Consider the following 14,022-nt stretch of genomic DNA (forward strand, 5'->3'; position numbering starts at 1 on the left):
TTCTATATGGGAGGGACCTTCAGCTATGTTTCTCTCTTAGTTTGCTGCCTAGGCCGTTCTAAGCTACAGTGATAAACACTGTTTAACTCCTGTCCCGGACACTCTTGTGGGCAAACAAGACCAGACTCTGTGCTTCTGTAGGGGTGCAAGAGGGGTGTATAGGAGGCCCAATTCTGAACCTCCTAACAAAGTTCGTAGAACTCCAGATAGCTCCAAGATTGTCAACTTGCTCCAACAAAGGTCAGGACCGGACTGAACTCTTATAAGTCAAACCTAAATTTTAAAAAATCCAGTTTTTGTGCTCAGAGTTTGTGCTTACGGCTCTTGCCTCTTGGTCTCTGTGTCTCTGCATAGTGTAGTTTCTCTGCTTAGTGGCTATGCTTAATGTAGCTGGGGTAATCTTGGCATCTGAGGAAGATCTTCAGGGGGTCCTCCTGACAGCTTGGAGAAGTCTGGATGATGGCTCTTGGCTGTGATTCTGAAGGCTCTGTTCCCAGCCTGTTCCTTCTAGGAACAGGGCAACCAGTCTATGCCAGTTCTCTGTGACTGCCTCCTCATCAATTCCTGGGCCAGTTTTAGAGTCCAGACATGGTGGTTTTCTCTTCTTTGTGGTCTGGGTCTGACACACTACATGGGGCCATGCAATACCCTAAATAGTGCACATCTCAATAATAGGACCCCGGTGCTACAGACCTCCGCACCATATATAGTAGGGGTGTGTCATGTCAGATTTGACATACTTTCGGATGAGACATTGGCAATATCACCATATGTCAGAATTAATCTGACATAATTGTAATTTTATTTATTTATTTATTTATTTGATTTATATAATTAGCTTCTGTTGTGTCAGAAATATTAGAATAGGCTTTTGTTATATCTGAGTTCATGTCAGAATTGTTGTAATTAAAAAGTACATTTTAAGGGTTTCTGGAAGCAAGATAATGTTTCCAGTGACTTTAGTGTCATGCAAGCACAGTTCCTCAATTTTATGTATTAGCACTCTTGAGCAACAGCATTGTTTCAGGCGTCCACAATATTGAGAGTGGTGCAGACCCATCTGCGATACACTGCACATTATGTCAGCCATTATTCATTATTTTCATAATCAACATTATAATTAGCATTTGTATAGTACTTTGTTCAAAGCGCTTCACATTCATGCTCTCACTAATCCTTACAATTACCCTTTGAGGTTGGTCATTAATGCGTTATCCTCATATTGCAGAAGGAGATGGAGGCTAAGAGATCATGATCTGTGTAAAACTACCGAGTGAGTTCATTGTTGAGGTGAAATTTGAACCAAGGACTTCCTTACACTCAGTTCATTCTCTTAACCATAACAACACATAAGCTTCCTGATTTCAGTTGCATGTTCTTTAAAATTTGCTACATATCAGGTCACAGAAAAACTGAAGAAGTTTTTAGTATGTAGATGCAGAGATTTTTTGCTGTTACATCTAAACTAAATGAAGCCAGGGAAAGTGTCAGCTGTTGAATTATTAATGCAATTTTAAAATCAATAACAAAATAAGCTTTGATGGTAATCTTCAAAGGGACTGGCATGATTACTTTCTCAGACAGCAAGACAAGAGATTGGATCTACACATGTCACATGATGAGATAGCAGAATGGTCTATACCACATAAGACTGCATGGAGTTGACAGTTTTGAATATCCTGAAAAATAGAATACCAGCATAATAAGTTCTAGTGAAGTTCTTTGCCTTTCTTTCTGATATACTTGTCTTCTAGCTATAGTGAGATATTATGCAGGGACTAAATGGCACAGTGGGGAATCACTTGCCTATTAAACATGAAGCTGCTTGTTCTAATCCCCGCTGGTATGTTTCTATGACTATGGGAAGAACCTGTGTCGGGCAGCATCAATATAGGAAGGTGCTAAAAGGCATAACCTCATACTGCGCAGGAGATGAGAATAGTAAACCCCTCCTGTATTCTACCAATGAAAAACCACAGTGGTCGCCAAGAGTCGACACTGACTCCAGAGCACACTTTACCTTTATTCAAATGTAGTATCTGAATTTTTATTGTCCATTTTACCATCTAATTCTGTGGCATGCGTAGACCCACCCAGAAGGACTAAGCAAAGTGGTGGGAGGATGTGTCGGGGTGGGGGATTCCTGACATTGCTGGGATACAACTCTAGACATTTTAATATCAATAATTAGTTTATTATTGTACTGCCTGATAGTTTCAGGTTTCAGCTATATTAGTTTCTTCAATACCTAGCAATCCTGGGAAGCCAGACTATAATGAATTATACTCCATTAAACTTCTCTGAATTTAATGAAGTTGCACAAAGTGCAAGTAAGCATCATAATATGTCTGCATGTCATTTTTAGATGGCTCATAAATGGGTCACCAATAATTAACTTTCAAGCATTTTAGAGTAGTAACAACGTACCATATGCATCTGGCCCCACTTCAGGTTCTTTTGCTCCATGAACGTATAGCTTTGTGATTGGTTTTGGCTGTTGCATAGTCTATTCTGCTTTTCTGTTTACTTCTGCTAAAAACAATATTGAGAAGAAATTAAGCATGTAATTAACTTGGGAAAGATGCAGGATCAACAAGCTTGTGTACTGAAATGCAAGAAAAGTGGGACTCTGAAGAAATAAAGCAAAAATAGTTTAGTTGATTTTGTTGTTGAATTTTTTAAAAGAACTTGTAGTGGTGAATGAGGCTAACAAATATAGTGAGTTAAAGGAACTCACTATATTTGTTAGTCTCAATCACCAATAAGTGGGAGAACATTTACTGGAGCACCAGCACAGGTAATCTGAAAAATTAACATCCACTTTTTAATCACTTTGGCAGATCAGAATTAGAGAACATTGACCTGTAAGGCTAGTTTGCATGATGGAGTCTTGTGAAATATTACAAGACTTTGTGGTCTTTCACATGACCTTGAGGCTGCTGCTAGGTGTGCTGCAGGGAAGGCAGGAACTTGCATGCCCACCCCGGCAGATGAGCAGCAGCCTCCTGCCCCTCCACTGCACTACATCCCCACACAAGCAGCAACATGGCAACCACAGGAGCTGGGAGGACCTCCCACATCCTAAGGTGCCCCGGAACACGAGCATGGTGGCTGCTTCCATTAGAGCAGTCACTGCACTCAGCATAGCCACTCCTTCTCCTCGGCTCACTGCTGGAAATGGTGGTGGTTGAGGGGTGGTGGAGCCATAGAACGCCAGTTAAAACCTTGAGCTTGGTGCTGGGGGGGGGGGCAGTGCTGGGATCAGGCTCGATCCCACTGCTTCACATGTGCAGCTTAGCCCAGGCTGGTCTGCCCTAGTCTGGGCTAGGCTGTGCTTCTGAACAGTCTCCTTAAGTCTTCCATTAAAACAAAAGGGTTGGGGGTAGTTCCAATCTGAGTGCTCCTTCTTAGCAAGCCTCATAATGAATGAGAACTGTTTCCAAGGAGAGCAATTATCTTATTGCAGTTGGGTTTTTGCAGAATTTCTTAATTTCTTTGTAGGCACTGATAAGCTATCAAAAAACAGCCACTAGTGGCAGTGTACATGCACCTCAGTAGCTCAGGCCAGGAGTGAGTGCAGAGAAGGCAGTACCTGGGCCAGTGAAGTGAGGGTCCAGTGAGAGGGTAAGAAAGCATAGTGACAGACTTGAGGTGGGGGTGATGGTAGCAGGCAAGTGAGATGACACCCACAGTGATGGCAGAGTGCACGCACCATTCCATCATGCACTCACTGCCTGAAGCAATCATTTCACCTGGCTTTATGAGGGAGCCTGCCCTATCCACTGCAAGATTCTTGCTCAGGAAAATATAATGAAATGCCCCCTTCGACCAGACCAGTTGTCTATGGTTTGATCCTAATTAGCTGGATATTTATGGCCCATTCAATGGTTTATAGTTGATTGGTTTGGACAGTATGCCTAAACCGGTGCTTCACACATGTCCCTTTCCCCATCCTGGTGCTCCATTCATTTTTAGCTTCCTCCATGTATTTGAGAACAGCCTGCTCCTATAAAGCTTCTGTAGCTGTGATGTCACAAAAGGTGATATCACCACCTTGGGAAAAGGTGGTATGCAAGAAGTTGAAAGATGACTGCAACTCCATGGTGTGATATTCCATACACATCTTGCTCTTAACAGTGCAAGCCATATACTTTTGTATTTTAAATGGATACGGTAGTGCTTTTAAATATGACAGCTGCTGAGCTAATAACTTGAAACTTGGCATGTGCAATCTACTTGATGAGGTCTACAAATGTGCTGAATTTCAAGGAGATATGATAAGAATGCCACAGCTACAACAGGTTAGAATTCTGAGAATTGACACTTTGGTCCCCCCCCCCAAGCTTCAGAACCATATAGCATAAATTTATTTTACGCTAAGAAAATGACTGATGTACTCTGACAAACTGGTCTAGGGCGAGTGCTGCTTTTGGTCTGGTGAAGTTTTGAACAGTAGTTCAAAAGTTATTAAGGTTTTCCTACACCATTAAGGTCTATGGGAAGCAAGCGCTGGTGAAGTTATGCAGAGCATGACTGTATGGATAATGAAGCCAGAATGCTGACATGTTTTTCCAGTAGTCTGACATCAATGACGGGGGGCAGCCATTGGATTCTGTTGCAGGTGCAGGACCTCTTTAGTGATGGAAGGTGAACTCTCAGGGGAGTGGAGAGGAGGAGACATATTGGGAAAACCAGGTGGATAATTAGAGCAGTGTGGGGGAAAAACAGTAAGGCTGTAAGCCTGGGCTAGGCTGCTCATGTGGAGCGCCGGGATCCATGCAGATCCCGGAACTCCCACCCAGATCCAACTTTGAAGCTTAGCCTTTAGCCAAGGTTAAGGGTGCGAGCGTGCCCTTAACCCTGGTGCCGGGATTGTGTGCGCTCAGGCGCCTAGTGCAGCCATCTCACAGGGGTACCCCGCAATGCACCATGCTCATCACATGGTGCATTGTGGGTTACACAGAGGCTGGGACACAGTATCCCATCCGGTGTCTGGAGATCCATGCTGCATGCAGCAGTGTGAATCCTGTGGGAGTGGGTCCGCACCTCCCACCAGCTGCAGAGATTGTCTGGGGAGAAGATAAGGTTTGCCCTCACCCCCACCCCCCCTGCCTCTGGTCGTAAGCCTAGCCTCAGAGTGAGGGGTTATTTCTGAGTAAGACTACCCATGATTGCAGCATCCCACCCCCGCTTTTGGTCCTCTCTTCTTTGTCAAGCAGAAAGTGACTCTCTTACGCTGCTTCAGAATTACCTCACATTACTCTCGGTTGGCAGGGTCCTTTGCCCATTCCTCACTGTCAGAATGCCGACAAGAGAGCTGTACTTGTCTTCTGCGATAAGAAGGTCTCAGTGGCTTCAATGGGCAGGACTATTTTACCTACACCTATTTTATTTTTACAAAAACACTGTGGTAATCTCAGCTACATTTAGCCTATTGATTGCCTATTTACAAACGCACAGCAGACAAATGTACACACATGAGACACACACAATGACTTAAGGAAGCAAAGACACACATGCAACACAGATATGCAATCACACAAACATGCATGCAATCTAAATGCAGAATCACATGCAAACACACAGACACAACACACAAAGATGCAATGCACAAACATGGGCGCAATACACAAATGGACAAACACAGATGTACATGGCACAAAAACACATACATGACTCAAGCACATACACATGCACACAACACAAATACACAAACACATACATGCAACACAACTGTAGAAACACACATGGACGGAACACACAAAGGCACAGATGTCCAATGCAAAAATACAGATGCAACACACAAATGCATAAAATGCAGGCCCAGCGCACAAAACGCAGACGCAGTGCACATGACAAACTCATACATACAATATAAATGCAGAAACACACGTAAGTGTACAGACACAACACAAATATAGAAATGCTAATGCAACACAGAAACTCACAAATGCAGATGAAAGGCACACACAAAAATGCACATATAGCAACTCAGGACTTTTCCAGTCCTAGTCCAACACTATATCACACTGGTTCTACTACTCCGTTGTAAGACTCTACTATAATACATAATATCCTACAACTATTTCAGATACATATAAAATATAATACAATGCAATTCACTGCATTATATTATACAGTGTTTATTAGCATTAATACTAAATGTGACATTGGGGAGGGTATTTGATTGCCAACACTGTAATGATAAATTTCTTTTTCACAACCATGAAAATTTGATTTTAAAGAAACGTGCTGCTGCTACTACTACAAATATTTATCTATTGCTCTTCAACCAAACTTCACAACGTGGTTTACATAGAAAAATAAATAATACATACATTTGGGTATTAAATTATTTTATGCTGATTTAGCAATAGCAATAGCAATAGCACTTACATTTATATACCGCTCTATAGCCGGAGCTCTCTAAGCGGTTTACAATGATGTAGCATATTGCCCCCAACATTCTGGGTACTCATTTTACCGACCTCGGAAGGCTGGAAGGCTGAGTCAACCTTGAGCCCCTGGTCAGGATCGAACTTGTAACCTTCTGGTTACAGGGCGGCAGTTTTACCACTGCGCCACCAGGGGCTCTTTAGGACCAGATTTAGGACCAGAGTTAAGGCTATCTCAGTCTGGCTCAAGCTCCACAAAGCCTTGATGCCCTGATGTGTCATGTGATCACCATGCTGACTACCCAAATGCCTTCTGTGTAGAGGCCATGTATGTGCCAGCGCCACATGCGGGTTGCTGGCGGGAGTGCCACCGCAACAGGAAGCTACATGGAGTGGTGGAAATGTCGATAGGGACCTGCACTACTCACTTTTAAAGGTGCAGCTCACCTCCACACACACACCCGTGTCCCACTCAAACTGCTGTACCAGTTCATGGGTCGGCTGAACGGGGACAAACCAGTTCATCGAACCACAGACTGGTTTATATTCTAACCAGTGCATAAACTGTGGTTTGAGCACTTCCCTACTGTAGGGATTTTGTTATTCTACTCATGAGGAGTACATGGTGTGACTAGGAGTGCAGTGAAGTTTCTCTCTTCTGAGGATACTGAAGAAAAATTTCCCCTCACTTTCCCATGCTCAGCATGGATTAATGAATCTTGAATGCCCCTAACCCGTCTCATAATGTATGTTCATTTCTTAAGAACGAACAGAATCATGGCCCTAATTACATCCAGGCAGATCTAAACATTTATGCAGGAGGAGAATATTTCCTGTTTAGGTAGAAAGGAGTACCTGATTTATTAGGCTGCTTCATTTCTCAAACCCAGGATATTCTAGTTTTACTGACCTTGAAGGCAAAATTTTGACAATATACTACAAAATATCCAACAACAAACTAAATCGCCACCCCACATCTAAAAAGATGATGCTCCTGTTTATGAAAGTGAAAGAGGAGCGGGGGTGGGGGGAGGGAACTGGTGTTCTGCAGCTTCAAACTAATCCAGTTATCACTGAGCAAAGGTCTAGGCTTGTGTTTTTGTTTTCTATAACCTATTCATGTCAGTAATATTAATGTATGTTAGCACTGGAAAGAACTAGAATGACAGCCTCTTGTATATTCAGCTTTATAAAGCCTGTTGAGGAACGCTGTTGACACCACATAGAAAATATGCTGATTTTTGATAGCTGTGGATTCCTCATTCTGTTTTTGTTGACCTAGTTCAATAGAATTGTTTATATTTCCATTTCTGTGGCATATAATTATTAACCAACTGGAGGCATAACATATGCCAGCATAGTTTGTTTTTAAGTCCTTGGAATCAAAGGTACTTGTATGGCACCTAAGGGAGAGGTTAGAGAAGTGAACTCCCAATGTTGGGTCAAGTTCGAGACTTACCTGAACAACATGACATTTCTTAAGGAGGGTATGATGCCTCCATGTTTAAAGGAGACAGTGATTAGACTGCTTCTTAAGAAGCCTTCCCTAGATCCCTCAGTGATGGATAGTTATAGGCTGGTCTCCAATCACCCATTATTGGGCAAGTTGATTGGAAGAGTGGTGGCTAAACAGCTCAAGGCAGTTTGGGAGGAAACAGATTATCTACACCCATTTCAAACTGACTTTAGAGCAGACTATGGCCTTGGTCGACCTGATGGATGACCTTGTCGAAGAAACAATGCTTCACTTTTAGGTTAAATACCTTGAGTTACTTTATTTTTCAAAGTCTAATAGCACTTCTCATATAAGAAGGGCCAGTTGGCCAGTAACATCTTCCCCATGCTCTCCAGGCTAGGCCTGTTTGCGTCTTGAAATGTGACTTGCTCAAATGGCCCCGAACACAGCACACAGCCTGATTTTATACAGATTTTAGGGAAGTATGTTAGCAGTAGATTCATGATTCCATACATGTAGGCATTGTGATAAATCAAAATTTGCCACAATTAACAATGGCATAACCTGGAAAGTTTCCTCCTACTAAATGCTTATTGACCCCTCTCAGTTAAGCACCTTCTTTGTATATGCGAAGCAACTTTTGCCTTGCCATGTCTGAGAAGAGGTCTGGGATGATGACCCTGTGCTCTGTCCAGTTCCCCTTTCTATTTTGCTTGTGTAAGCATTGCAGTTTCCAGTAAGCCAGCAGCATTTGGGGATTTTCCGTGACCAGCAGGCCACACTGAGCATTAGGCCCAAGTTGTGTGGTCATACAGTAGACAGGTAAACCTGTACTTTGCCACCACAACCTTTACCAGGGAATCGGCAGAGGGAGTGTGACTCTGTTGTTCTTTTGGATCTCTTGGTGGCATTCGATACCATCAACCATGGTATCCTTCTGGATCACTTGGGGGAGTTGGGGATAGGAAGCTGCCATATACTGAGTGAGACCATTGGTCTATCTAGCTCAGTATTGTCTTCACAGACTGGCAACAGCTTCTCCAAGGTTGCAGGCAGGAATCTCTCTCAGCCCAACTTCGGAGAAGCCAGGGAGGGAACTCAAAACCTTCTGCTCTTCCCGGAGCGGCTCCATCATCCCCAAGGGGAATATCTTACAGTGCTCACACTTCTAGTCTCCCATTCATATGCAACCAGGGTGGACCCTGCTTAGCTGACAAGTCATGCTTGCCTATCTCTCAGGCAGATTCCAGATGGTGGAACTTTGTGATGGTTGCTCCTTGAAATGGGACCTATTATGTGGAGTCCCTCAGGGCTCCATTTTGTCACCAATGCTTTTTAACATCTACATGAAACTGCTGAGTGAGGTCATCCAGAGATTTGGTGCATTATGCTGATGACACCCAAATCTATTTCTCCCTATAAGCTTCATCAGGTTATGGCATAGCTTCCCTAAATACCTTCCTGGAGGCAGTAAAGGGCTGGATGAGGGATAACAAAAATTGAAGCTCAATCCAAGCAAGACAGAGGTAATTATTGTGGGGGATTGGAAATTGAGGGATGAGTTAGATCTTCCTGTGCTGTATGGGGTTACACTCCCCCAGAAGGAACAGGTACACAGCTTGGGAGTGCTCTTGGATCGAGGCCTCACCCTGGTAATACCAGATGGAGGCTATGGCCAGGAGCGCTTTTCATCAACATCAGCTGATTTGACAGCTGCGTCCAATCCTAGAAGAGAACAATCTCAAAACAGTGGTGCATCAGCTGGTAACCTCCAGGCTTGACTATTACAATGCGCTCTACATGGGGCTACGTTCGTGCATAGTTTGGAAACTTCAGTTAGTTCAAAATGCGGCAGCCAGACTGGTCTCTGGGATAACTCGGAGAGATCATATTATGCCTGTTTTAAAACAGTTTCGCTGGCTGCCAATATATTTCCAGGTAAAATACAAAGTGCTGGTTATTACCTTTAAAGCCCTGAATGGCTTGGGTCCAGGCCAGTGTTCTCTCTAATTTTTTTCATCTGTGTGTGGAATGAATTCTGTTCTCGATGGCAGTATCAAGGCAAAGTGTGTGCATGTGCATATGCATTCAGAGTGGGACCTTCCTGATTCAATCTGAGTGGGATCTAAAATTAACTGCGTACATCAAAAAATGTGTGTGTACATGTGTGCATGCCTTAGAGGGATTAGTGGTCTGGGTTACCTTATAGAGTGCTTTCTTGCATGTTGAGGTCATCTGGAGAGGTCGGTCTCCAGTTACCACCAGTACGTGTGGTGACGCAAAACCAGGCCTTCTCTGTAGTTGCTCCTGGCCTATGGAATGCACTCCTGGCAGATACAGTATCTGTAATTTAGGCTTGTTGTTGGCCTTTAAGAGAGCCCTAAAAACTTACTTGTTTGGCCAGGCCTTCCAAAGTTTTTAAATTGTGTTTAAGTATTTTAATTGGTTTTAAATGGTTCTGAATTGTTTAAATGATGTTGGTTTTTATGTTTTTTAAACTTGTGCACCACTGAGAGCCTTTGGATAGGGTAGTCTAGAAATTTAGCAACAACAACAACAATGGCAAAACCCTAAAGCACAGTTCTGGAAGAACTTCAAAACCATGAACCAATTCTTAAATCTGAAGAAATTATAAAAATGCAAGACATCATATAGATTGCTGTGGCAAACTATGCTAAGGGGTCCCATTTTCTGCCTGATATGGCTCATGCTCCCATTTGTCAACTCTGACATAATTTCTTCTACTGCAAGCTGATTGGAGCTCAACTTCCAGCAAGCTGGGTGGGGGAGGGACTTCAATCATTGATGGGAATGATCTTGGAATGCCACATATCTTGGAACAAAGATATGTGGTGGCTTTTTCTAGCTGGCATTTCGAGTATTGTTTCTTTTGCGGCTGCTGCCCAACTTGGATATTGCAGATAAGACTTAGAGTAATGCTTAATTATTCATTTGTAAATAATATCAAACTAAATGTTGTGGTTGACCTTGTAGTCTGAGATGAAAGGTTTGCAAAACAAAAATCATCATTTGGAGGGGTGTATGTGTACACACATATACACACCTCAAGCTAGGCAAATGTAAAAATCATTCTTTAAAAAGCAGGATTTGGGGGGGAAATGGAATTTGTCTTATATTTCACTAAAAAAACGAGAATGACATCTTCAGCAACAAAGCAATTCATTCTAAATATATTAAATAACATTGTCCTTCAGATGGTGAAGATGAGTTGATATTATGGGGCAGCTGTTTCCTGTATTATAGGGTTTAAGCTTAACAATAAACTCTATTCATACCGAAAAAGGCTTAATATATCACAAAGAGTACCATCTCTAAATCCGGAGGTAAACAGGGAAAAACAATTATATTCTCTTTTAAGTTGCTGATAAAGATGCACTTAGCAGAGAACTAGATAAATGAAAGCAATCCTCTGTAAAAATAGACATTTTACATTTGAGTCCAAATACTTGTGCAGAGTTGGGGAGCAGGCACTGCACTAATAACAGTAATAAAATGGCTTAGACTATGAAATTGCCTTGCTCTGCAAAGGATAGAACATTTAGGAACGATCAAAATTACCCCTGTGGTGGTCTAGCAAAGGAGGTGACATGGTGAATGCATGGACATTCTAAGCATGGCGGAAAGGGTAGTTTTCTTAGTTTGCCGAGGCCAGTATTGAATCTGTCATAAGATTTAATGCTGGTGATTTTGTCTGTGTGCTGTATAACTGTCATACAGCTATTATGGGACACCGTATCAAGAATAAGCAGGCTATTGTGCCCAAAGATGGCTCCAGAGCCAGCTGCCCCCCATCTTCTGTTTCAGAAATCTAACATGAGGCACACAGCTTGCCAATCTGGAAATTAGGGGTGTCCACAAAATGGATTTTGTGTTTTATTTCAAGGTAGAAACAAAACACAGATGGCGGAAACGTTTTATCGAAAAAGCGGTTGACCCCTTGTTGCTTTTGGAGGAGACAAGAGATGAAGTAGTTAAAATGACTATGATAAAAAGGGCTCAAGATGTGGGTCATAATATAGATATGGCTGCTTGGGAAAAATTGTGGGAAACTGATTTAAAGTTCACTGCATGTTATACTTTAAAAGAAAATTATTATAAGATGATGTATAAGTGGTATTTGACACCGAAAAAATTAGCATTAATGTATAAAAATGTTTCAAACAAATGTTGGAAATGTGGACAATGTGAAGGAACTTTTTCTCATATGTGGTGGTCATGCGGGAAGACAAAGGCCTTTTGGGATATGATATATAATGGGCTGAAGAAAATTTTTAAAATGACATTTCTTAAGAGGCCAGAATCCTTCCTGCTGGGAATAACTCAAGGAGAGTTCTCCAGAAGAAATTTAACATTTTTTATGTATGCAGCCACAGTCGTTAGAATAGTATATGCGCAGAAATGGAAAGACAATAAAATGCCCTCAAAAGAAGATTGGTTGATAAAAATTTTGGAATATGCGGAGATGGCAAAACTTACAGCACTTGTAAAGGATGAAAATTTGGAATGTTTTAAAGAAGATTTTTACTTTTTACCATTTTTTACTTTACTTAAAGAATTATTTTTCTAATTTGGACCTTTCAGAAGGGTTTGAAATATAGCAATAACAGCAGATTGGGTTGGGTAAATTGAGTAGCAATGTGGAGTATGTATGTTTTGAATTATTATAGCAATGGTTTATATGTATAGTTAACATGAACTGCGCAGACTGGTAAGTGAGAAGTCAATATTTACTTAATCAAATGAATGTAGTTGGATTGTAAAGTTATTGTAAAAGTCAATAAAAAATTTAAAATGCAAAAAAAGAAACAGCAGTTGACCCCGGTTGTTTCAATGAAACAAACTTGAAACATTTCAAAGATTTCGGCCATAGGAAACAATAGAGAAACACAAAACACCACGTTTCCCCATGAGTAGCTCACAGGGACACCAAAGTGAACCCACTTTGGGTGGTATGGGATGGGTGGTATGGGATGATGGGTGGTATGGGATGATGGATACTATGCATTTCCCTGCCCACAAAGGAAATGTACAAGCGGATGATATTAAACAAATTTTTAACCTTCCCCTTTAGGAAATAGGTTAAAAAATTGTTTAAAATTGCCCGCTTGCCCAATTCTTTTGTGGGTTGGTTGGTAGGCAGCACCCATTATACCCTATATGGGGAACAATGTGGCGTTTCTTCATGCATCTTTAAGGTTTTTTCCCCCATAGGAAATAATGGAGGTTTCAGTAGCCCCATAACTCCAGCTGGGGGGCACTGGGGTGGCCCCAAGCGAGTGGTGGTGTAGTGCACATAGGATGCCAACCACCCCAATACCCACAAGCCTGTGGGGTACAGGGTTTGGTTGTTTCTGAGGTGTTCTGAGTGTAGATTCTCTGGTAGCATATGAGAGAGGATTCATGCTTTGTCACTGAAAATCTCATATGCTACCAGAGAATCTACACTCAGAACACCTCAGAAACAACAAAACCCAGTACCCCATGGGTTAGCAACCCATGAGGGTGGTTGCCACCCTCTGTATAATACACCACCACTCACTCTGGGCCACCCCGACACACCCCCCCCCGGGCAGTTATGGGGCTGCTGAAACCTTCACTGTTCCCTATGGGATGAAATCTTAAAGACACATAAACTTCAGAAATTAGTTTAAAATCACGCCTTTGGATAACTCCTTTGAAATCTGGGTGGTGGGCAGGCACCCTTTGGGATGCTAATGGCCAACCCACTGCTCTGCCCCCCTTTCTTCCCCAAATCTGCAACAAAGACACACAAATTTCAACAACCCCTCACTCCCCCAAGCCCACGCTCCACTGCTGCGACCCCCAAGCCCCCCAGTGCCACCCCAGCACCCCCACAGTGCAAACTACAGCCAACAGCAGCATCAAGTGTTCCCTGCCCCCCCCTCCTCCAAGCAAGCAGTTCTCATCCACAGCAGAGCTTTACAAAGAACCAGGCTTCCAAAGCAAGACCACACAGATGCATTAGAATAACAAACCATCCTAGGCAGGCAGGCATTTGAATTGCATTATATATAAGCAGACTTGCATGCTGGGCTCAGGCTGGCAGCAAGGCAAGCATGGCATCATGGAAACTTGAGTTTTCCATGATATGCAATGAAAAACTAGTTCTTTCTCTCTTGAATGACAGAG

At 42.4% G+C, this 14,022-nt stretch overlaps 1 protein-coding gene and 1 long non-coding RNA gene across 14 annotated transcripts in view; one reads left to right on the top strand and one right to left on the bottom strand.

Annotated features, from left to right (window-relative positions):
- The window catches only part of DLGAP1 (DLG associated protein 1), a 575,006-nt gene that overhangs the window by 158,474 nt on the left and 402,510 nt on the right, over window positions 1-14,022 (top strand). The window lies entirely within an intron of this gene.
- The window catches only part of LOC128322601 (uncharacterized), a 156,098-nt gene that overhangs the window by 25,258 nt on the left and 116,818 nt on the right, over window positions 1-14,022 (bottom strand). For all 5 annotated transcript variants that reach the window (XR_008305809.1, XR_008305808.1, XR_008305807.1 and 2 more), the window contains one exon: window positions 2,428-2,532. This is a non-coding gene — a long non-coding RNA (uncharacterized LOC128322601). The remainder of the gene's footprint in view (window positions 1-2,427; window positions 2,533-14,022) is intronic.

Source organism: Hemicordylus capensis, chromosome 4 (genome assembly GCF_027244095.1).
Source record: "Hemicordylus capensis ecotype Gifberg chromosome 4, rHemCap1.1.pri, whole genome shotgun sequence".
Classification (NCBI taxonomy): Eukaryota; Metazoa; Chordata; class Lepidosauria; order Squamata; family Cordylidae; genus Hemicordylus; species Hemicordylus capensis.